General features: G+C 38.8%; 1 protein-coding gene across 50 annotated transcripts in view; it reads right to left on the minus strand.

Annotated features, from left to right (window-relative positions):
- The window catches only part of LOC102400543 (ABI family member 3 binding protein), a 295,359-nt gene that overhangs the window by 209,414 nt on the left and 63,779 nt on the right, over window positions 1–22,166 (minus strand). The gene's annotated exons all lie outside the window — the stretch shown is intronic.

Here is a 22,166-nt window from a genome sequence, read left to right on the forward strand (position 1 = left end):
ACTCCATGGAAATGTCCAACAGTAAGGTGACTAAGAGTGATGCTCAGAAAGGGGGCCCAGATCCATCTGAGTGTCATTAGTTTATAAATGATCACTGGATGAACTTCCCTAGAGAGACAGCAGAGTAAGGAGGGAAACCCCATATTTTCAAGGCAGTATTATTGTTATTTTTTAACTATTAAGCAGCAGGGACAGACAGTCATACTACCCAAAGGTCTTGACCAAACAGTAAGGAAACAGCACTGTTTTTTGTCTTTGGGGCCAGAAGAAGCTGGGTTCAAACCACTTCTGCCACATACTGTCCATGGTGCCTCTGGCTGATCACTAACATGTGCTTGTCTTGTTTCCTGATTTATAAATTATGGATAATGGATAATGATGTCTACTTTGACAGATTGCTGACAAAGGTTAGTGCAAATGGCACTATCTTAAAGCTGATACACAGTAATTGGTCAATAATTGGTTACTTAATCAGGTCCATCCAAAACCCTTTAGTCACAGTTTAGAAATCCTAAGAAAGGCTTTGTTAGGTTTTTGTAAGTTCATGTCAAACAAATTTGGCAACAAAACTCAATCCGAACTGTCATGAAGCCATATAGTACTTCTTTAATCTCACTGTTCAGTCAGTGTGATATAAAACAAACATTGTTTTTTTACAACCATACATTAGCTTCTGCTGTACCACAATGTGAATCGGTTATACACAGACATGTCCACACTTTTTAGATTCCCTCCCCACTTAGGTCACCTCAGAGCATTCAGTAGAGTTCCTTGTGCTATACAGTAGGTGCTATACAGTAGTTATCTATTTTATATATAGTAGTGTGTATATGTCAATTCCAGTCTCCCAATTCATCCCACCCTCCCTTTCCCTCTTGGCAACTATATGTTTGTTTTCCACATTTGTATCTCTGCTTCTGCTTTGCAAATAAGTTCATCTGTACTATTTTTCTAGATTCTAATTGTAGAAATTTTAATCCTATAATTAAATGTGCTTAATTAAAGGGTGCTGATCAAGACCCCACCGAAGAGGTTACTTAATACATGGTCTAGGCATCCTAGTACAATACCAAAATCCAAAGATTTTTCTGAATTCCAAAGTATGTCTGACTCTGAGAATTTTAGATAAGAGATTGTGGACCTCAATTATTTTCTTTCATTATTTCACTGGGATTTTACATTTTTAAAATACTTTACCTATTGGGAAGACTGTATTTACTGACCTAATAATTCACAGTCCATTTCTCATTAATCAAAGACTTCTATGTATACCAGTCAGCACTCTAAATACCATGGATTTCCTGAATCTATCACACTAAATTTACATTACTCCACTCAAAAATCATCCTGAGCCACCTCAATATAGCCACACAGAAGCCTTCCTTCAGGCCTTTGAAGAAATAAAAACAGCCCCCTCTTGGAGACTGACCAGGCGGTGGGAACCACTCTTACTTCAGTAGCTGGTACTGCTATACCCAGGCATGTGTATAGTACTTTGTACTTCACCAAAATTTGATGAAATTTCTACAGTTTCTTGGTTCTCTGATTGCTATTCCTACATTTGCAGCAAAATTGAAACCCAGAGATACTGAGTGGTTTATCCAAAAGTCTGAGGAAGACCATCCCCGGCTCACCTCATCCAGTTCTCTTACCACACAAGTGACAGGATGGCCACACCTCCATCACTCAGCTGGTTAAGTGCAGGGTCAAAACCAAATCTTAGGTTCTCACTAGGCTGGATTTTCTGCTCTCAGTTGTGTTTTTTTTTTTTTTTTAATTTATTTTTAATTGAAGGAAAACTGCTTTATAGTATTGTGTTGGTTTCTGCCAAATATCAACATGAATCAACCACAGGTATACCTATGTCCCCTCCCTCTTGAACCTCCCTCCCACCTCCCTCCCCATCCCACCCCTCTAGGTTGTTACAGAGCCCCAATTTGAGTTCCCTGAGTCATACAGCAAATTCCCAATGGAATATTATATATTCCCAATATAATAATGTATGCTTCCATGCTCTCATTTTTGCTAAGAATTTTATCATGACTCAGTTGCATACAAAGTAGCTAATCCCCATACTGTAATGTTCAAATTGATGCTAACTGCTAATGTTTTGTCCTAACTTCACAAGATTTTGACAATGTGATATAGATAGATAATCTCACATGTCTAACACAGATTTTGGCCAAGCCAATTTTCCCCGTCTTAGTTACATGCCTAGATGAACTCTACAGTTGTCCATCTTGCTCAGTGGAATGGAACAAATCTAAATCAAGCACATACTCTGCTACCTTGTAAGGTTATCACATCTCATGATAAATCAAAAAACCAGCTGGCCTGTTTCCAACACCTTGTTGGGAAGAAGCGATTAGGAATCTTTATGTACTTTGGCTGCACTCTTGTTGGGCTAAGAGCTAAGAGTCACAACATCATCACATTAGACCTTTGCTCACAGATGTACCAAGTTATTCCTCCCCTTGGGAAGTGGGAAGGATGGCTGCCCCAAATGAGAAAAAGGAAGGCTGTAAACAGAATTACTAACAAAAGTGGAAATGTTATTGCTTCCTCTGCCCAGCATTTTCATAACTCCAGTCTTTCTCCCTTTTGCTAATAATTCATGTCAATAAATACATCAACACCATGTAACTTTTAAAGTTAATTGGCATTTATCTAACTTACTTTCTCCAAAATTCCAACTCATACTACACTCTAGAGCTAAACTTTTAAAGCTCCTGAGAAAGAAAAAAGCACACAAACAAATCTATTCTGAAAACAGCACACAAACTTCATATTCTGAGACTCTCTTCCCAGTTCCTTATGGGAACTAGGAACTCAAATTCCTTCATTACCTTGCTATGTATGAATACAGTCTTTAAAAAAATTTTTTTTATTGAAGTATAGTTGATTTACAATGTTGTGTTAGTTTCAAGGATACAGCAAAGTGAATCAGTTATACATATAGATATGTACACTCTTTTTACATTCTTTTTTCCATATGGGTCATGATAGTGTATTGAGTAGAATTGAGTAGGTCATTATTATCTGTTCCTTCTCAAAATCTCTCATTGGTCTTTGCCTAGTATAAATCTTCTCATATTCTTCAATGCATACAAGACCTTGGCCCTACAGCTATGCTCACATTGTCACCCAGCATGGCTTCTACAAACACCCCATTTTCTCACTCAGTTATGACCCCATTGACCCTTTAGAGCTCAACAAAATGGTTAAGCAATATTTTGTCCTTTTCATCTGAATAAGTTTCTCAAGTGTCCCTTCAAATGAATGTTTGGACTAATATTTGAGTTTACATGCTTAAAAAATTTCCCTGGTATTTTAGGGTAATTCTCAGGGCATCCTATAATAATTTTTAACCTTTGATAAATTTATCTTCACTCTGCATAACTCTGGCTTAAAGGTCTGGAACACTAGTCATGTAATAACTTTTATCTTTCAAAAGTTAGCATGAAGAGCTCAGGTGAATGATATAAATAGAGATAATAATAAAATGTACAACATGATACAAGCTTAACTAGGAAAACATTCATAGTTCAGTTCAGTTTAGTTCAGTCGCTCAGTCGTGTCCGACTCTTTGCGACCCCATGAATCGCAGCACACCAGGCCTCCCTGTGCATCACCAACTCCCAGAGTTCACCCAGACTCACGTCCATTGAGTCAGTGATGCCATCCAGCCATCTCATCCTCCGCTGTCCCCTTCTCCTCCTGCCCCCAATCCCTCCCAGCATCAGAGTCTTTTCCAATGAGTCAACTCTTCGCATTCATAAGTGGCATATATATTGCCCAGGAAAGCCCAGGAATACAGAGAAATGAGTACTGGAAGAACATTTTATTGCATCTTAAATGAGAAACAAAACATATACCAATTAAGAGCGAGACAAAATGAAGAATACGAGCATTTCAGGAAAGCAATACTAGAATGGCTGGAAGAGAAAAAGATTGCATGTTGGCAAAGTAGAACTTTGGATCTATGACAGCTGTTTCTAATCCTCCACAACACCCTAGGGTATCTCTATGTATTCCAAATGGGGTTGTGAAATTCTAAAAGAAAAAGAATGCCTTTCGAAACAAAATTAGAATTAATCCCCTTTTAGTTTTTAAAAGATATACATGCCCTGTGGCATTAAAACAGGAAGGAAGGTAGTGAAATGAGAAAATCAGACAAAAGAGAGAGTGCTACAAGTTCATAGAACCCTCTGGATCAACCAGAGGAGACAGGCTGCTCTTGCCGTAAGCACAAGTGCTAAGCAGACATTTAATGTTAACCCCAGAATTCTGAGTGGCTGTGGCCAGTTTATGCACATGGACATCATCAGATGGTCAATACCAAATCCAGATTGATTATATTCTTTGTAGCCAAAGATGGAGAAGCTCTGTACAGTCAGCAAAAGAAAGACCAGGAGCTGACCATGAAAAATCATGATCTGACGATCATGAACTCCTTATTGCAAAATTCAGACTTAAATTGAAGAAAGTAGGGAAAACTGCTAGACCATTCAGGTATGACCTAAATCAAATCCCTTATAATCATACAGTAGAAGTGAGAAATAGATTCAAAGGATGAGATCTGATGGACAGAGTGCCTGAAGAACTATGGACTAAGGTTCCTGACTTTGTACATGAGGCAGTGATCAAGACCATCCCCAAGAAAAAGAAATGCAAAAAGGCAAAATGGTTGTCTGAGGAAGCCTAACAAATAGCTGAGAAAAGAAGAAAAGCTAAAGGCAAAGGAGAAAAGGAAAAATATATCCATTTGAATGCAGAGTTCCAAAGATTGGCAAGGAGAGATAAGAAAGCCTTCCTCAGTGATCAATGCAAAGAAATAGAGGAAAACAGTAGAATGGGAAAGACTAGAGATCTCATCAAGAAAATTAGAGATACCAAGGGAAGATTTCATGCAAAGATGGGCACAATAAAGGACAGAAATGGTATGGACCTAACAGAAGCAGATAGTAAGAAGAGGTGGCAAGAATACATAGAAGAACTATTCAAAAAAGACCTTCATGACCCAGATAACCATGATGGTGTGACTACTCACCTAGAGCCAGACATCCTGGAATGCAAAGACAAGTGGGCCTTAGGAAGCATCACTACGAACAAAGCTACGGGAGGTGATGGGATTTCAGTTGAGCTATTTTAAATCCTAAAAGATGATGTTATGAAAGTGCTGCACTCAATGTACCAGCAAATCTGGAAAACTCAGCAGCGGCCACAGGACTGGAAAAGATCAGTTTTCATTCCAATCCCAAAGAAAGGCAATGCCAAAGAATGTTCAAACTATCACACAGTTGCACTCATCTCACACACTAGCAAAATAATGCTCAAAATTCTTCAAGCCAGGCTTCAACAGTATGTGAACTGTGAACTTCCAGATGTTCAAGGCTGGATTTAAAAAAGGCAGAGGAACCAGAGATTAAATTGCTAACATTTGTTGGATCATTGAAAAAGCAAGAGAGTTTCAGAAAAACATCTATTTTGCTTTATTGACTATGCCAAAGCCTTGACTGTGTGGATCACAACAAACTGTGGAAAATTCTGAAAGAGATGAGATTACCAGACCACCTGACCTGCCTCCTGAGAAATGTGTATGCAGGTCAAGAAGCAACAGTTAGAACTGGACATGGAACAATAGACTGGTTCCTAATTGGGCAAGGAGTAGATTAAGGCTGTATATAGTCATCCTGTTTATTTAACTTATATGCAGAGTACATCATGCAAAATGCCAGGCTGGATGAAGCACAAGCTGAAATCAAGATTGCTGGGAGAAATATCAATAACCTCAGATATGCAGATAACACCACCCTTATGAGAGAAAGCAAAGAACTAAAGAGCCTCTTGATGAAAGTGAAAGAGGAGAGTGAAAAGTTGGCTTAAAACTCAACATTCAGAAAACTAAGATCATGGGATCTGGTCCCATCACTTCACGGCAAGAAGATGGGGAAACAATAGAAATAGCCCGACTTTATTTTCTTGGGCTCCAAAATAACTGCAGATGGTGACTGCAGCCATGAAATTAAAAGATGCTTGCTCTTTGGAAGAACAGCTATGACCAAACTAGACAGCATATTAAAAAGCAGAGTCATTACTTTACCAGCAAAGGTCCGTATAGTCAAAGCTATGGTTTTTTCAGTAGTCATGTACAGATGTGAGAATTGAACTATAAAGAAAGAAAGCTGAGCACTGAAGCACTGATGCTTTTGAACTGTGGTGGATACACAGACAATAAGGAGCACAATAAAGGAGCTCCAAGGAGATCCAACAAGTCAATCCTGAAGGAAATCAGTCCTGAATACTCATTGAAAGGACTGACGCTGAAGCTGAAACTCCAATACCTTGGCCACCTGATGTGAAGAACCAACTCACTGGAAAAGACCCTGATGCTGGGAAAGATTGATGGTGGGAGGAGAAGGGGACAACTGAGGATGATATGGTTGGATGGCATCACTGATGTTATGGACATGAGTTTGAGTAGGTTCCAGGAGTTGGTGATGGACAGGGAAATCTGGCATGCTGCTGTACATGGGGTTTCAAAGAGTCGGATACGACTGACTGACTGAACTAAACTGTGGCCAGTTTCAATAAAACTCTGTAAAGAAACATAGCCCAAACATGACATGCTTAGGTAAGCCAGCTAAAGTACCATGGACAACCAGTCACTGATCTGTGAGAAAGGAGTTACCATCACAACCTATTCAGGGAGGAATTCTTTCATGTCTAATCTCTCTTCACGTTATCTTAACACTTTCAAAAAAATTTTAGAATGTGGTATATATTGTTTATATGAAGTTGGTCAAGTTGATAAAATCATTTCAAGAGAAAAACTTCGAAATACTAAAGTTATCTTCTCATCTAAAAAGTTTCTATTAGTGTAGGAGCAAGAAATGCCACAGCCACCAGCTCTCGATGTTGTAAAGTACTAAATAACAAGTTTGGGAACAATCAGATTAGAATTTATTTCCACAAGATATTAAGTAAAAGAATAGCTATAGTAATGATGTCAGTAAAATAATGACTAAATTGTTTCAGGATTAAAATAATAAACCATATTTCTTACAGCATGTTCTTTCTTTGCACGCATTCTATTGACTCTGTCAACCTGTATAGTTTCTCAGTCACTTACTTTGTTGTACAAAGTCAAATTTTCTAAGACATCAAAATCATTAAGTCAAACATCAAAATGAATCCGCCACAGGTATACATATGCTCCCCATCCTGAACCCTCCTCCCTCCTCCCTCCCCACACCATCCCTCTGGGTCGTCCCAGTGGCAAAACTAATACAGTGTTTCAGATTTAAAAATAAAATAAAATTAAAAAATAAATAAATAAATAAATAAGATTTCTCAATAAAAGAACAGAAACCTCAAAAAAAAATCATTAAGTCAATTCTCATTGGTTCAGATATGACATATAGATTAAAAAACTGATAAAATGGACTTGGCCAAATTTTAGTTTTGAACTTTAAAAGGACTAACAAGAAAAAGAAAAAGCTAATTGCAGATTGGCAGAAAATATTTGTAATACATTTACCTAATAAAGGACTTGTATCCAGAATATTTAGAAGAATTCTTTCTACTGAATAAGAAAACAGAGTGTTTAAGAATAAATGGCAGAAGGTTTGAATACATCCCTCACTAAAGGAGATATATGATAACCGACAAGCACATGAAAAGGTAACATCAGGGTTGTCTGATGTTTCCAGAAAGGGTCAAATAGTAAATATTTTAGGCCTTGCAGGCTAGATATTCTCTACTGCAGCTATTCAACTCTATCATTGTACTACTAGAGCACCTATAGATGTTATGGAAACAAATAGACATACTTGTGTTCCCATTAAATTGTATTTGTAAAAAAAATAGGCAGTTGGCTGGATTTGACCCCTTGGTCATAGTTTGCCAACTCCTGGTCAACACCCTTAATCTTCAGGAAAATGCAAGTTAAAACCACAATGAGACACCATATACGTAAAAATGGCAAAAATGAAGACTGCACGTAACAAGTGTTATGCAGAGTTTGGAGCAACTGGAACTGTCTGAGCAACATTCTGAGTGTGAACATCAAATATTTCATAAAGTTTCACTACTTGTGAAAGCTCTTGGTTGGTTACCAAATAACCCATCAATTTCATTCCTAGGTATTTACCAGGAGGAATGAAAATATAAGTTTATGCAAAGACTTGTGTGCAGATATTCAAAGCAACACCAAAATGGAAACAACCCGAATGTCCATCACATTTGGACAAGCTAAACAAGTTGGATAAGTTGTATGGATAAGCTAAACAATTTATAGCTTATACATACGATAGGATATGACTGAGTAATAGAACAGCATTTCAAGATGGTTGAATCTCTCTGGCCTACCATTATGTCACTGTAGAGTGAGCCAAATCTTCCTCACCTCTGTAACCGCCTTATACAGACTCTCCTGATGGGAGGTCCTTCAAGCATCTTGCCATTTACAGCACTGATGAAAGTACTTTTAATGATGCTTAATATAATTATTCAGCATTCAACAAATGGTACATATATAAAATCAGCAGTCCTTTTCAGGCATTACTATGTTCCAAAAACTGAAAATTATAAGTTTCAGATGTATTCAATGTTCTTCTTAGTTAGCTTGCAAGTGAAACATTCCAACGTCTTTATGGTCAGAGAAGCTAATTAAGGAGCTATCAAGATGTCACATCTCAAGTTTATGTACTAAACAGGGCAAGTTACTATCTGAAAACATATTCAAAAGATTCCCCCCAAGTCATAGCTGATGGCATAATTTGTGTTTAATTGACCAATGCTAACTTGTACTAACCATAATTTTAACATGGGACTTGGTGTCATAACTCTTTGTGACCCCATGGACTGCGGCCCACCAGGCTCCTCTGTCCATGGAATTCTCCAGGCAAGAATATGGAGTGGGTAGCCATTCTCTTCTCCAGGGGATATTCCTGCCCCGCAGATCAAACCCAGGTCTCCTGCATTGCAGTAGACTTTTTACTGTCTGAGTCACCAGGGAAGCCCAATAATTGAATATTTGCTTTAATTCTTAGGCAGTGAAAAAGGTATCACATAACAATGGTGCTCAAATGACTCTTATCTATCTTGGTACCATGATCCAAGGAAAGATGTTAGAAGAAGAAAGAAAACCATATGGAATTACATTGATTTTCCTGTGATAGCCACAAGGTTAAAGGAGTAGCCAAGGCAATTAGTTGTCTTCAGTTGTTTCTGATCTTCCATAGAAATAAGTAGTCTGTAGTCTATAACCTTCAGATGGTTCAGTCTACAACCATCTGAAAGCCAGTGATCTGACTAGAAATGTTGGCAAAAAAAGCATGGCAACTCCAGTTAAATGTTTTAAGGATAATGAAGATTGCTGCTGCTGCTAAGTCGCTTCAGTCGTGTCCGACTCTGTGCGACCCCATAGACGGCAGCCCACCAGGCTCCCCCGTCCCTGGGATTCTCCAGGCAAGAACACTGGAGTGGGTTGCCATTTCCTTCTCCAATGCATGAAAGTGAAAAGTGAAAGTGAAGTCACTCAGTCGTGTCCGACTCTTAGCGACCCCATGGACTGCAGCCCACCAGGCTCCTCCGTCCATGGGATTTTCCAGGCAAGAGTACTGGAGTGGGGTGCCATTGCCTTCTCTGTAATGAAGATTAAAGTTGCTATAAATCAAATGAACTTCCCAGGTGGTGCAGTGTAAAGAATCTGACGGCAATGCAGGAGACCTGGGTTCGATCCCTGGGTCAGGAAGATCCCCTTGAGTAGGAAATGGCACTCCACTCCAAAATTCTTGCCTGGAACATTCCATGCACAGAGGAGCCTGGTGGGCTACAGTCCATGGGGTTGCAGAGTCAGATGGGACTGAACACACATTCATTATTCAAATAATATTGGGTACTTTAAAAACTACTTCTACAAGTCCTGTAATATCAAGACATTTGAAAAACCTTCCATCAGAAAAAAAAAAAAAAAAGGCTGCTCAAGGTGGCAATGGAGATCTGGAAAACCCAGGCCTATTTTGCAGTGCATGACGGCATGCCAGGCAAGATAGGTAGAAGGAATTAAATTGCTTTGGTGGTGATGGTGGTGGTAGTGGTGTGTGTATACAGAATTATAATTAAAAGCACTCACAATAATACTAGACAAATCCTTTGAAATTTTCAGATTCTTATCTTTCTACTATTAACCCTATATATCTCATGGTATCCTGGCTCTCTGGATCTCCAGATTGGAATTCTTCCTCAAAATCCCACAGATTTTCTATTACTCCTGTACCAACTTTTTAGCAAGGCCCAATAAAGGCTTTTTGAGAAGTTGCAAATGGCGAGTGTGCAGTAAACACAGAGGAGCTCTACAGCACGTTCTCCAGAAACAGGGATGCCACTGACAGTTGTCTAGGTCGTGCTTTGCGAAAGTCTAAATGGCACCATTCAAACTATCATCATTTATGGCCCTATATCAGTCCCTGGGTCTGGAAGATCCCCTGGAGAAGGAAATGGCTCCCCACTCCAGTATTCTCACTGGAGAATTCCATAGACAGAGGAGCCTGGCAGGCTACAGTCCATGGGGTCACAAAGAGTTGGACATGACTGAGAGACTAACACTTTCCCTTTCATAGCAGCCACATTCACAAAGGTCATGCAAAAATAACGGTGATTTCCAAAAATGGGCAATTTGATAAGGGTAACAGGTTGAAATTCCCTAATCTCTTCCCATTTGCATCAAGCTGCTCTCACCCACCTCAGTCTTCTTACTTCATGCCTTCGGTTTTTATCTTCCCTGCCTTCTGAAGGGCTTTGAGTAGTGGGTTACCTGTAAGGAGGACAGGGACTCAGCTACAAACACTTTGAACGTTGTGTACCCTAATTTACAAATGAAATTAGTTCACCAAATATGTACAATTCAGATGAAGCATCAGGGATCTAAATGAGAACACTAGAGGAAAAGAGATTCTGGGCATTTAGGAAATGATGAGCTAATGTTGTTTTAGTCTTTAAGTTGAAAGTCTCTAAGTTGTGTCTGACTTTTTGTGGCCCCATGGACTGTAGCCCACCAGGCACCTCTATCCCTGAGATTTCTCAGGCAAGGATACCGGACTAGGTCACCATTTTCTTCTCCAGCAGATCTTCCCGACCAAGGGATCGAACCCGTGTCTCCTGCATTGACAAGTGGATTCTTTACTTCTGAACCACCACGGAAGCACAATAAATTAATAGCACACAGCTTTAGAGATGAACAGAAGGCATTCCTTCTTGTGTTTTTTACAATATAAGAAAAAATACATATGAAAGCACCCTGTGTCCATCAACAGATGGATGGTTAAAGATGTAGCACATATATACATTGGAATATTACTCAGACATAAAAAAGAACAAAATAATGCTATTTGCAGAAACATAGATAGAGTTGGAGTGCATTATGCTAAGTTAAATAAGTCAGAAAGACAAATACTAGATGATATCACTTATAAGTGAAATCTTAAAAGTACAACAAACTAGTAAATATAACAAAAGAACAGTAGACTCACAGATATAGGGAACAAATTAGTGGTTACAAGTGAGGGGAGGAAAGCAGGGAGGGGCAATAGATGGGTAGGGAATTGAGAGGTACAAACCATTTGATATAAAATAAGCTACAAGGACATATTGTATAACACAGGGAATATAGCAAGTAGTGTATAATAGCTATAAATGGAGTATAACCTTTAAAAGCTGTGAGTCACTATATTGTACACCTGTAACTTATATAATGTTATGCATCAACTGTATTTCAATAAAATATATAAAAATATAAGAATATATAAGAAAACATCTGAAAAAATCCTGGTTTATATGTATATATAAAGCAAGATTTTTATAAATCTAAGGGAAAATGGCATTTTTTAAGAAGTGCAGGAAAAAAATTGTGATTAAAGTCCCATAAGCCACATGGACAGCTGTCAAAACCAGGGACTGAGGGGCTTTAGATAAACTCACGATTTGACTTTACACATACAGGATCAGTGTTAGCAAGAAACTTGCAGCAGAGCATCCCATGATCTCTGCTCCAGCTCTAGCAGAGCAGCCTGTTCACTCTCCTATGTGTTGAGGTGAGGCTGCTGGCTGGAGGACATGTGCCCACAGGCAACAGGTGCCCTCAGAGTTCAGGAAATAAAAAGTCCAGCTCACCCAGAAAGCTCCCTTGATAAGCCATTCTCAAAGGATTCCCAGACAGCTAACTGTCCCCAGGTGTAAGCTAGTTAACTTTTTATTAGGCATTATGGTCATCAAGTATACAGAGGATGTTTGCTACTGAATTCAGAAAGAAATGCCATTTTGCCAAAATCTGAAGGGGAACATGTTTTCTTCCTAATGGGGCACTTTGGGTCTGTTTGCCCAGCTGTCTGTGTAAGTGATTTCCATTTCAGCTAAAACAACCACAGTTTCCACCTTGGTCAGAATTCCCAGCGCACTGATTCCTCAGGCCAATACTTCACCGTCTGGTGACTTTGGATGACTAAATGAGACAGACTGAACCTGCCAATGTTGACATTTCAGCACCACTTGGCAGGGCTAATGGTTTTACCAAAGGAGCAAAAATTTCATTACCTACTTTGTAACCCAATCAACAACCCAGCAGGAAAATTACTTTTCATAGACTACCGTCTAATTCAAGAACCTCTCATACTTAAGAAGAAATCTTATCCTGAGACATACACAGTTGTCACTTGCACACAGTTCCTTGATCTAATTCTCCCAAAATTAGTCTTTAAAGTCTGAAGCATGCTGAGTTTTCTTTTTTTCAGGGGGTGGATGGGAGTAGCAACTATAAGCAATCAATGGCCATGTATTTGCCATCAGGGAAGGGCGGCAGTGACATGGTTCATTTCAAACAACTACAAATTCTAAATAAAATCAATATTTGCTTTGGGGAATCTGGGGAAATAAGTATTTTCACTCATCTGCTTTTCATTTTATCCATTCACTTATGACAAGGTTCTAGGCATTAGTGACACCAATTCAAACATGACTTGTCTGATCACAAAAATTGTGCATTCTAGCAAATTAGGCACATAAATAAATCAACTATTTCAGTGCAGTATGATTAGGACAATTTGTTCAATGCATCTACAGTACAGTGGCTCTAGACACGCTGGAAGGGGTGGACCGAGAGAATATATAACAGAAGTGCTCCTTTTGTTGTTAAACTAGTTACAAAAATAGTTTTTATGCCACGTTGTTGTTGTTCAGTTATTAAGTCGTGACTGACTGTGACCCCATGGACTGCAGCACATCAGGCTCCTCTGTCCTTCATTATCTCCCAGAGTGTGCTCAAACTCATATCCTTTGGGTTGGTGATGCTGTCTAACTGTCTCATCCTATATCATCCCCTTCTCTTGCCTTCAATCTTTCCCAGCATCAGGGGCTTTTCCAATGAATGGGCTCTTCACATCAGGTAGCCAGAGTGTTGGAGCTTTTGCTTCAGCATCAGTCCTTCCAATGTATATTCAGGACTGATTTCCTTGCGGATTGACAAGTCTCATCTCCTTGCAGTCCAAGGGACTCTCAAGAGTCTTCTCCAGTACCACAATCTGAAAGCATGAATTCTTTAGTGCTCAGCATTCTTTATGGTTCAGCTCACATACCTGTACATGACTACTGGAAAAACCATAGTTTGACTATATGGATCTTTCGTGCCATGAGGATATGCTAAATACAGGTAAGAAAGTAAATCTCAAAACCTATCTTGTAATATTTTTTCTGTACTGCTTTAAACAACTGCTGCTGCTGCTGCTGCTAAGTCGCTTCAGTCGTGTCCGACTCTGTGCGACCCCATAGACAGCAGCCCACCAGGCTCCCCCGTCCCTGGGATTCTCCAGGCAAGAACACTGGAGTGGGTTGCCATTTCCTTCTCCAATGCATGAAAGTGAAAAGTGAGAGTGAAGTCGCTCAGTCATGTCTGACTCTTCGCGACCCCATGGACTGCAGCCCACTAGGCTCCTCCATCCATGGGATTTTCCAAGCAAGAGTACTGGAGTGGGGTGCCATCCCCTTCTCTGCTTTAAACAACTAGTAGAATCTTAATCACTATTTTTAATACATGTTAAAAAAAAAAAAGAAATGGAACAGGTTAAGGGACTCAACAAAACTCATTCCTTATTTTTTTTTCTTTTTCTGCTTGATTTTCATGAAAATTCTGAAGGTAATTTTCTTGCTATTTAAAATTATGAGTGATAACAATAGGTTGTCTGATGGAAAAAGGGATAGGCTCCATGGCAGGGTTCTTTAATAGGGGCCCCTCAATTAGAGCATCAGTATCACCAGGGGACTTGTTCTAAGTACGAATTCTCAGACTCCAGTGCACATCTCTTGAATCAGAAACTTGGGAGCAGGGCAGCAACCTGTATCTCAACAAGCTGTTTGGGTAATTCTGACGCATACTCAAGTTTCAGAACCATTGTTTATGTTGTTGTTTAGTCTCTAAGTTGTGTCCAACTCTTGGAACTCCTTGGACTGTAAGCCTGCCAGTCTCCTCTGTCCACCGGTTTTCCCAGGCAAGAACACTGGAATGGGTTGCCATTTCCTTCACCATTCATTATTCTTTGCAAATTCTGTGCATCAAAATGAAAGTTAATGGGCTCAATGTCTTTTGAAAGAGATAGCAGATATGCAGTACAGTGTGGAGGAAAAAGGACCTCACCCACAGCGTTAAATTTCCTGTCATGAGAATTGTATGTATATTTTGGTCTTTGAGAAAAACTCTTCAAAGTATCATTTTTGGGGATTATAATTTCTAATATACAAAAGGTAAAATGCTTTTAAATGTTAAGAAAAAACATCAATTACATGTCTTTAAATCTTACCAATATTTAGAGACTTAAAATGTTAACTCATCTTTGCTGCTATGATAAAAATTTCAAACATAAGAAAAACTGTAAGAATTGTGCAGTGCATATCCATAGAGCCACCACTAAGAGTCGATGTCCTACTGCACTTGTTTGACCACATGTTTTTCCATCTCTCCAGACTTTCATCCATCCATCAATCCATCTAACTTTTCAATGAATTTCAAAGTAAGCATCACTTCAATACGTGTCCTCCTAAACACTTCAATATGCATATCATTAACTACAATTTGATATTTATGTTTTTCTTTTGAGATAAAATTTACATGCAAATGAAATACATAAATCTTAACTGTGTATAAGATTTCTTTTCAAATGCCATCATACACACACACACACACACACACACATATATATAAGCCAAACGTGTACTGAGATTTAGAATATTCTTCAACCCAGAAAGTTTCTTCACATCCCCTGTCAGCCCATTCCCACCCCATCTGCCTAGAAACAATTATTGTTCCGATTTTTACTCCACAGATTAGTTCTGCCTATTCTAGACTTCAGTTAAATAGAATCATACAATATGTACTCTTTCATTTAAGGCTTGTTGCATTCCATGAAATATTTTGGAGATTTATCCGTTTTGTTTCATGCATCACTAATTTTTGTTGCTGTTATTTCCACTGAGTAGTATTCAGGTAATTATTAAAATCAACATTTTAATATCTTCTAGTGTCTTCGCAAAGTATGAACCTCACTTGATTTACTGATTTTTGTAAAAGATGGTTATATTGTAATACAATTTTCTCTGAGAACAAGGATAACTTATATATATATATATTTTTTCCTTTCCAGATATTTCTATTATGCTATTTACTAGGTTAAAAAAACAAAACAAAACAAAAAACTAGAATCTCTCCTATTTACAATAGACACTCAATCATACGACTTAGGGCTTCCCTGATAGTTCAGTTGGTAAAGAATCCACCTGCAATGCAGGAGACCCCAGTTAGATTCCTGGGTTGGGAAGATCTGCTGGAGAGGGGATAGGCTGGCCACTCCAGTATTCTTGGGCTTCCCTTGTGGCTCAGCTGGTAAAGAATCCACCTGCAATGCGGGAGACCTGGGTTTGATCCCTGGGTAGGGAAGATCCCTGGGAGAAGGGAAAGGCTACCCACTTCAGTATTCTGGCCTGGAGAATTCCCTGGAGTGTACAGAGCACCAGGCCAAGTGAGCCACTTTTGACAATATTGGCTTTCTTATGTCTAAGAGGTATTTTCACCTAGAAGAAACTAGATAAATTTAAACATGGGTCATAAGGAAAAATTAAGTTCTTGTCCTGACAATCTCAAAATAATTAAGTATCAAAAAATAGAAAAAAATAGAAAAACTGTCATTCTAATAATATCATTCTATTTGGCCTATTTTTCCAAAAGGACTGATATTTCTTATTCTTTTTGTTTCTCAATAACTCTGATATGAGCACACAGTAAATTCTGCTGACTAAGGAGAAGAATAATGGAATCAAAGTGCTTCTTTATAGGACAAAGCAAAAAATGTATAATTCTACCAGTGCTATAAGAAATACTGCACACACAAGATTATATAGCTCTAGTTAAAACATTGCTTGAGAGAGCAAATAAAAAATAGTTTTCATGAAAGTTAAAATTTTGTCATCTCATAAAATACCATAAAGCAGTAACAAAACTTTTCTTATGTATTTCTGGCATTCATTCATTTATGCCAAATAGCACAAATAAAAACATAAGATGGACATGGAACAAATGGTTTCACCCGCCATCTCTGTTTAGACATTTAGAATCTATATGAATTGTTACCGCAGATGGTGACTGCAGCCATGAAATTAAAAGATGCTTGCTCCTTGGAAGGAAAGCTATGACCAACCTAAATAGCATATTAAAAAGCAGAAATATTACTTTGCCAACAAAGGTCTGTATAGTCAAAGATATGGTTTTTCCCGTAGTCATGTATGGATGTGAGAGTTGGACCATAAAGAAAGCTGAGAGCTGAAGAATTGATACTTTTAAACAGTGGTGTTGGAGAAGACTCTTGAGAGTCCCTTGGACTGCAAGGAGATCCAACTAGTCAATCCTAAATGAAAACAGTCCTGAGTTTTCATTGAAAGGACTGATGTGCTAAAGCTAAAGTTCTAATACTTTGGCCACCTGATGAGAAGAACTGATTCATTAGAAAAGACCCTGATGCTGGGAAGGCTGAAGGCAGGAGGAGAAGGGGATGACAGAGGATGAGATGGTTGGATGGCACCACTGACTCAGTGGACATGAGTTTGCACAAGCTCCAGGAGTTGGCGATGGACAGAGAAGTGTGCCGCAGTCCATGGGGTCGCAAAGAGTTGGACACGACTGTGCAACTGAGCTGAACTGAACTGAATAAATACCCAATGCTGATCATATTCAGCTGAATATCTTCATATCTCACATAAATGAGAAAATAAACTAATTTATAAAAATGCTATCCTAATAATTTCCAGATAATATTTCCTTTTCACAACTCTAAAATTGTACCTCAAATTTTAAATAGAGAATAAATATTTTCATAGGCATATGAAAAGAATGTGTGTAAATGTCATATACAATTTTTTAACAGCTTTTGTGAGGCATAATCACACACCATAAAATTCACCTATTTTAAGAACACAGTTTATAAACTTATATTTAAACTTCTGGAATTTAATGAATCTATCACAATCGAGCCTGAGAACATTTTCATACCTCTAAAATATTTTCCTGTATTCATTTGTAGCCAATTCCTGCTTCCTCCCTTTGCTCCAGGCAATCACTGATCTGCTTTCTGCTTTTCTGGTAATTGAATATAAATGTGATTTTTGGTGTCTGGCTTCTTTTACTCAGTGTAATGTTTGTGAGATTCAGCCATCCATGTTGTATCACTGGTCCTTTCCTTTTAATTGTTGGATGGAATTTCATCTTATGGATCACATTTCATTTATTCATTTCTTCAGTTTATGAATATTTGGATTGTTTCCAGTTTTGATTATTATGAATAATGCTGCCATTCTGAATAATGCTACAAGTCCTTGTATGGACATATGTTTTTATTTTTCTTGGGTGAATACCTAGGAGTAAAATAGCTGGATAATATGGTAACTTGATCTTTAATTTTTTAAGAAACTGCCAAACTTTTTCTTTTTTTTCAGCTTTCATTTAATTGAAGTACAGTTGATGTACAATATTATATGTTATATGTGAACAACATAATGATCCACAATTTTTAAGTTATACTCCATTTATAATTATTATAAGATATTGGCTATATTCACTGTGTTGTACAAAACATTATTATAGCTTATTTTATACACTGTAATTTGTATCTCTTAATCCCCTACCCCATACTGCCTTTCCTAGCATCCCTCTCCCCACTGGTAACTACCAGTGTATTCTTTGTATCTGTGAGTCTGCTTTTTTTTCATTATTATATTACTTTTCAAGATTATGAATATTACTCTTACTTGAGGACCATGCCAAACTGAAAACATCCAGAAAATGAGCTATACTGTTTTATCACTACCACTAAATATATATTGGTGGTGGTTTAGTCACTAAGCTTTGTCCAACTCGTTGAGACCCCATGGACTGTAGCCCACCAGGCTCCTCTGTCCATGGGATTCTCCAGGCAAGAATACTGGATGGGTTGCCATTTCCTTCTCCAGGGGAATCTTCTCAACCCAGGAATTGAATCCAGGTCTCCTGCATTGCTGGCAGATTCTTTACCAACTGAACTACAAGAATAAAATTAATAATTTAAAACCCTGAGATTCTTGTTTAGTCATTAGTGAAGACCACTCATCTTGTTACAATAATTAGCTTAAAATATAGTAACTCCAATTGCTATTAGGCCAGCAAATTTGGAAAACTCAGCAGTGGCCACAGGACTGGAAAAGGTCAGTTTTCATTTCAGTTCCAAAGAAAGGCAATGCCAAAGAATGCTCAAACTACCACACAGTTGCACTCATCTCACACGCTAGTAAAGTAATGCTCAAAATTCTCCAAGCCAGGCTTCAACAGTACATGAACCGAGAACTTCCAGATGTTCAAGTTGGATTTAGAAAAGGCAGAGGAACCAGAAATCAAATTGCCAACATCCGTTGGATCATCAAAAAAGCAAGAGAGTTCCAGAAAAACATCTGCTTTTGCCTTACTGACTATGCCAAAGCCTTTAACTGTATAGATCACAACAAACTGTGGAAAATTCTTCAAGAGATGGGAATACCAGACCACCTGACCTGCCTCCTGAGAAATTTGGATTGCAGTCAAGAAGCAACAGTTAGAACTGGACATGGAACAACAGGCTGGTTCCAAATTGGAAAAGGAGTACGTCAAGGCTGTATATTGTCACCCTGCTTATTTAACTTATATGCAGAGTACATCATGCAAAATGCTGGGCTGGATGAAGCACAAGCTGGAATCAAGATTTCTGAGAGAATATCAATTACCTCAGATAAACAGATGACACCACCCTTTTGGCAGAAAGCAAAGAAGAACTAAAGAGCCTCTTGCTGAAACTGAAAGAGGAGGGTGAAAAAGTTGGCTTAAAACTCAATATTCAGAAAATGAAGATCATGGCATCTGGTCCCATGACTTCGTGGCAAATAGATGGGGAAACACTGGAAACAATGAGAGACTTTATTTTGGGGGACACCAAAATCACTGCAGATGGTGACTGCAGCCATGAAATTAAAAGATGCTTGCTTCTTGGAAGAAAAGCTATGACCAAACTGGACAGCATATTAAAAAGCAGAGACATTACTTTACCAACAAAGGTCCATATAGTCAAATCTATGGTTTTGCCAATAGTCACGTATGGATGTGAGAGTTGGACTGTAACAAAAGCTGAGTGCCGAAGAATTGATGCTTTTGAACTGCGGTGTTGAAGAAGACTCTTGAGAGTCCCTTGGACAGCAAGGAGATCCAACCAGTCAATTCTACAGGAAATCAGTCCTGAATATTCATTGGAAGAACCGATGCTGAAGCTGAAACTCCAACACTTTGGCCACCTGATATGAAGAACTGACTCACTGGAAAAGATCCTGATGCTGGGAAAAATTGAAGGTGGGAGGAGAAGGGGACAACTGAGGATGAGTTGGTTGGATGGCATCACCGATGCAATGGACATGAGTTTGAGTAGGCTCCGGGAGTTGATGATGGACAGGGAAGCCTGGCGTGCTGCAGTCCATGGGGTCACAAAGAGTCAGACATGACTGAGTGACTGAACTGACTGACTGAACTCCAATTTATCCATAATGCAAAATGAGCTTTCTGTGAAACAATAAAATGATCACTGACATTCTTAGCAATGATTATGATACAGAATAAATTATCATGTTTTTGACTCAATCTCCAGTCATTTCAGGTTGCAGAATATTTTAAACTATACTAATTATGTGAATACTTGTTTACCAGAGAATGAGCCAGTTCTGGAGAGGTTAACTTGACTATTACTTTTACCTAAAATTGGGGCTTGTCAGGTAGCTCAGCTGGTTAAGAATCCACCTGCAATGCAGAAGACCCCAGTTCAATTCCTGGGTAGACAGGTTCCCCTGAAGAAGGGATAGGCTACCCACTCCAGTATTCTTGGTCTTTCCTGGTGGCTCACACATTAGAGAATCTGCCTGCAATGAGGGAGACCTGGGTTTGAACTCTGGGTTGGGAAGATCCCCTGGAGGAGGGCACGGCAAACCACTCCAGTATTCTTGCCTGGAGAATCCCCATGTACAGAGGAGCCTGGTGGGCTGCAGTCCATGGGGTCCCAGAGTCACACATGACTGAGCAATTAAGTACAACACAGCATACCTTAAATTAAACTCAAATTTGATACAAACTTTGGCCTTGTGAGCCAAATGATTTAGTTGGGTTCTTCTGTGTAAACAAAACAAATAGCTTATCTATAGAGACTTGGGAATTATTGCTATTTTAATAATATTTTTCATTGTTTCTTTTTCAGTGAATTAAAATTCAAACAGAACTAAACATTTCTGAATGCCTAAAATATTTTTCGATATTGAGGATATTGAAATTTCTCATGTGTATGTATCTCATTATTAACTTCTCAGATGTTTTGTGACCAATGTAGCATTTGAACTTTTCTAGGTGAGGAAAAGAAAACCAAAATAGCTTGGTTCATTGCCTACTGGTCTAACACTATTAAAATTTCTCAGCCTGCATGGTGAATTTGACTCAAGCTTAAGACTAGGTTCTTAAAATAGAATTTTATAACATTTATAAAGTGTTAGGAACATCTACCTGAATGAACTCCTTAGAGGAAAAATGTCTTCTTGCCTCAAAATTTGAAGAAATAAGAAGGAAGCCTTCCTCACAACTCTTTTATGAAACAAAATTAGAGGTATTTTTCTCTTTTTTTTTTTTTTTGTATTTAGAATTTAGGACCTGTTGAACTGATGAATTGTCCCCTATCTATTCCAAATTCTAAACTATAAAATAAAGAAATGAGATTGTCCTTTGAGTATTCCAAGCACTATTCATAGACAATTTTTCCTTAAATACTGAAGATGTATAAAAATTCCTACTGGTCATGCCATTCCCCAGTGTGGGGTGAATCAAAGTTGTAAGGGAAGAAAAGAAGTGAGGGGATATAAAAAGGGACCAAAGTAAGTTGAAGTTGGGATAGTAGGCTGTCAAGTAACAGAAGCTATGAGGCTGAGAAAAAAGATAAAGAATACAGGGCCAGGTAGCTTATTACTAGCAGAAAACAGACACAAAGGAAGACTAGAGGAAACATCCAGGTTCACTGCTGAGGTGCCCACACCTTCCATAATTCCACGACTGGTATGACCTGAGGAGGCAACAAGTTCAAAGGATGGGGAGCAATCAGTTAGTCAGACTGTGAGTGCATGTGGGTGAGGACCCAGGGCAGAACGGCATTCTCAGGCAGCCAGAAGAGCAGGAGCAGAGGTGCTGAGGGAAGAAGTAATTGGTGCATTTAAGGGTCTTCCCAGGTGGCTTAAATGGTGAAGAATCTGCCTCCCAATGCAGGAGATGAAAGAGACACGGGTTCAATCCCTGGGTCGGGAAGATCCCCTGGAAGAGGAAATGGCTACCCACTCCAGTACTCTTGCCTGGAGAATCCCATGGACAAAGGAGCCTGGTGGGCTGCAGCCCATGGGGTCACAAAGTGTTGAACATGACTTGGCACGTGCAAACACACACACACCCTAAAGAACACCTGCATGACTGGGACGTGATTGGGCAAGGAGATGCAATCAATTACTTACCTTCAGAGGGTAAGTAAGGCCCCTGTAGGACACCTGAAAAGATC

The sequence above is a fragment of the Bubalus bubalis genome, chromosome 1, assembly GCF_019923935.1.
Source record: "Bubalus bubalis isolate 160015118507 breed Murrah chromosome 1, NDDB_SH_1, whole genome shotgun sequence".
NCBI classification, from domain to species: Eukaryota; Metazoa; Chordata; class Mammalia; order Artiodactyla; family Bovidae; genus Bubalus; species Bubalus bubalis.